General features: G+C 46.8%; 1 long non-coding RNA gene across 1 annotated transcript; it reads right to left on the reverse strand.

Moving 5' to 3' along the window:
• Window positions 1-3,288: 3,288 nt before the first annotated feature.
• On the reverse strand, window positions 3,289-4,072 carry LOC310915821. The gene is made up of 3 exons (XR_014591226.1): window positions 3,879-4,072; window positions 3,560-3,662; window positions 3,289-3,345 (listed from the first exon to the last, which is right to left on the reverse strand). It is a non-coding gene; the product is annotated as an uncharacterized lncRNA (long non-coding RNA).

The following is a 4,072-nucleotide window of genomic DNA, read 5'->3' on the forward strand; positions in this document are numbered from 1 at the left end:
AATAAGGAAAGGGCTGGGGCAGGAAGGTTATTTATTGATGAAAGGCTCCAGACACAGAATCGATGAGCAAAATTGAACTGGAAATCCAGTTTCCTTGTAGAAAGATGTGAGATTGTGTTGCACTGCTTTGTGCAGTGGAAATCGGTGCTTCTCACGCCTCTTATTTAGATTTTTTGTATCTGGTGTCTCAGTTATTTTCCCCAGTGGGCTTCAAGGAACCAGGACGTGGTGCCTGAATGCCTCTTATCATTTTTAACTCAAGTGAGAGACAGGTGAAGCTTCTTTCTCAAGGTTTCCAGCAGGCAAAGCAGATGTGCAGCACATCCAGCAGGACATTTCTCGTGGTGGATTCCTCTGTCTGTGTCTGCACAGCTCACAGGGCTCCTCCACCTCTCCTGCAGATCCCCCAGGGCAAAGCCCAGCAAGGGCTGAGTGGGATTTGTGCCTTGGCCAAGTTTCAGCTCTTTCATGCACCAAGAAAGAAAGGATGGGAAGAAAGAAGAGAAGGGAAGCAGAGTTGACTTCATTCCCACTGGGCTCCAAATAACCAATGGAGCTAATTAAGGTCAAGGGCTCAGCAGTGTAGTTACAGTCTGAGAACAAAAGCCTTCTCCCCAATGCTTCCCACAGCCAGTGCTGCAAGAACTGCTCAGAAAGGTTCTCAGAATGTTCACCAGTGGCTGTGTCTGCTGCCTGGCATGGGAGTTCCCACTCTGTTGCCTGCACAATCCACTTGCATTCCTCCACTTGCTTTACCTGCTTTTTGTTAGATTCCATCTCTGGGCTGCTGCCTTTGCCTTGCAAAGAGCAAGAGCCACCTGGATGACATTTGGGGAGGTTTTGGCTTATCTCTGATGGTCCAAAATCCAGCAGTGATGACCTTTAAGGCAACTTAATATTTTCTGTATTGCAGCAGAGATTCCCATTTCCTACCACCCTCACCCTGAATTTTGCCTTTCTGTAGTTTTGCAGCAATGATAACAGATTTGGGAAAGAGCTGCAGTCAGAGAAGTCACAAACTAGAGAGAACACACCACTCCCATCCCCCTGAGCAGCTGGGAGCTGCAGACATAACTATAAATTCCTGTCCAGTGAGAACTATATTTACTTACCCCAAACAAATCACGCGTTTGTCACCATTGCTGAGGGCTCTGGGTCCTGGTTTGGAGCACAATGGATCTCACTGATCCCCACACCTCTGAGATGCCTCTCCAGGAGCCTGGCCTTGCTGGGTGACTGATTGTGGCCTTACAGACGCCAGCTTGGCTCCAAAGAACAAGCAGGAAAGTTTGCACAGAAAGCCCTGAGCCCCCTGACTGGTGGTGTCCCATGAGAATGATCACAGCCCCATCCCCTCTGAGGCTGCAGTTGCTGATTCCAAGGCTCCTGGTTTTGGATCAGACAGGGTGTGTTTTACCCACACTTAACCCCCCACAGGTGCAGCAGGGTATGTGATAAAGCCCATGACTGATTTTTAACCTTCTTGTTCTGTCTTAACATATTTTTCCCTTCCCCCCACCCCTATTTTTCATTAAATCCAGGCCAGCAAGGAGGAAGGGAGAGTTCAGTGCATCTGTTCATCACCAACATTGACAAACAACACGTAAGAGCTTTGCTAACCTGAAAAGTATTGGCATCTCTAACCAAAACCCACTTGATTTCCCCTGGAAAGCAAAAGCTGTGAGAGGCCATTACTAGCAGGTTGCCCTTGCATGGGAAGTAATTGAATCTGGAAATGGGAAATATGCGGCAGGAGAGCTTGGCTGTCATTTTACAGAAACAATTAAATGCATGAAATGTGTCTTAATGATATAATTAAGGCAAAATTCCAATCCCTCCATTAGTAGTGGCATTAATTATTGCAAGCACATTACATTCAGTATTGCTGGAATGATGAAATTCTTTGTTGTACAGCTTTATTAACAAACAAATAAATAAATGAAACCTGATTATCTGCTCCTCGAGAGAAGCTGTGATGCAAAATTACTTTTGAACAAACCTTGATTAGTTTTGCCTGGTAAGAGAGGTCAAAGCATCTTGGGGAAAGTCCTGTAAAGCATTGCACAATGCTGGGACCCATCATGGGTGTTACTGGAAGGGGCAAAATTGATTCATACCTTCACACTGACCCCACAGCTCTCCTAAAACACATCCATTTACACACCAGCTGCATGCAGGACTTGCTCCTCAACCCTCCTAAAGTGACTGAAATCTGTTGTCACTCCCAAGATCTGGTTTGCAGCAGGGCAAGATCTCACCTGCCTCTTAGGAGAAGCAGTGAATCACAGCCTTTCAGTTTCTCAACTGATTTTACACTTTCTTCTCTCCTCTGCTCCCACTCCCTGGGGCTTGTCAGTTCTCTGGGAGGGTCCTGGGGGTTGGAGGCAGTTGGTTTGGCACAGCAGAGCCAAAGGCTTCAGAGCCAAGTCCTTTCTGCCTTCACTGCACAGGAGCTGTCCATCAGCTCCTAAAAGGCTCCTGGAAGTTGCTCAAAACTGTTTTACATGTTGGGACAGTTGGGATTACTGATCTCAGAGGTGTAAAGGTATAAAATACACCTTTCCAAAGAAGGAAGCCATCAATAAGGTTCCCTCACAGGTGCATGTTTGGGACTATAAGCAAATTTCTAAAATATGGAAGCCTGTTTGTAGTGATTTTCAATGTTTAATCCAGCACAAGGAACAAAAATTAGAGAAATTAGGCTCCTCCATCCAGCCAGGTGACTCCTAGGTGATATCTGCCCAGAGGAAAGCAAACACATCAGTTGAGTGATTATGTGGATACCTGCTGAAAGAGGGGGATTTTCAATTATGCATGGTTGAATTTCTACATGTACCATCCCCGTTATTCAGGGGAAAATCAATTAGTGAGAGTCATTTGTTTCTGAGCACACTGGTCAGAGAGAAACATTAGTTCAGAAACATTAATTTCTGGACAAATGTTTACAATTAAAATGTAATTTTGATTCCACTCGAGTTCTAGCCTGTCACCCTGTATCTCAGCCAGATCTGGAGATGAAATTACAATATCCAGGGAAGGCGGGTGGGGGGATCACAGTGGTGGGAGTGTCACCCATGAAGACCTTGGGATGCACTGGGGGACAGGGCAGGGCTGGGCTGTTTTTTGGCCCTCAAGCCATGGACAAGCCCTGGACTAGCAGAGATCCAGGAGCAAAGACACAGCCCAGAGAGAGCCCATGGGGATGGAGAGGAGCAGGATGCCTCAGGGTTCAGGGGGGATTTTTTCTGTGTAAGGCTGATAATGCAGCATTTCTTTAAAAGCAACACATACCTGTGCTGGATGACATTTGTCCCATTTGCCCAAGGCTTAAAGCCAGTCCAGCAGCTGAGGACCAAGACAGAAAGCAGCAGTGAGCAGAGCCCTGTGGTGCCAAACTCCCACACACAGACAGAGAGTCGTGGCTGTGCTTTTACCCACACAGGGAACTGACAGCCAGAGCACAAAAGGAAAACCACTGCCTTTTCCCATAAGCCAGAACTTTCAGAGAAGAGACGAAGCCCATTTTCCAGGCTGACATTTGGTCCCAGCAATTACTCACAGGCAGTTACATTTGCTCGTGACTCAGTCCAGGATCTCGGTTCCGAGCTGGAACCTCACTGAGCACTTGGGCATGTTCTGACGGATGGGAAGAGCTGAGTAAACTTGAACACATTTTTTTGAGTTAGTCTGCTTCCTTCAAGCCTTACCTCATACCAGCCTTTTCTACAGCATGAGGAATCTCAGTTAAATTCGTCGGTGCTGCCCCTTTGTTCTCTGACACAGCTACTCAAATACCACACACCCCAAAATGGGTTTCTCTTGAAGCATTGCCAGGCTCTGGGCAGCAGGAATGAACAAGAGTGCTGGAGGTGTCTCACCTTCCTTGAGATCCACTGCCCGTAAAGCACCTGCCTGCATCACCTTCCAGAGGGGTTTTCTGCAATCAAAGTTGCTCTTGTGCCACAGGTTACTCATCAGCTCTAAATCCTCAGCAGCAGGGTGGAAGTGCATCCAGGCACTGAGCAAATACACAGAAATTGTTTATATAAATAGCTTATTTGGGCATTTACAG

Source organism: Zosterops lateralis, assembly GCF_965231275.1.
Source record: "Zosterops lateralis genome assembly, chromosome: 16".
NCBI classification, from domain to species: domain Eukaryota; kingdom Metazoa; phylum Chordata; class Aves; order Passeriformes; family Zosteropidae; genus Zosterops; species Zosterops lateralis.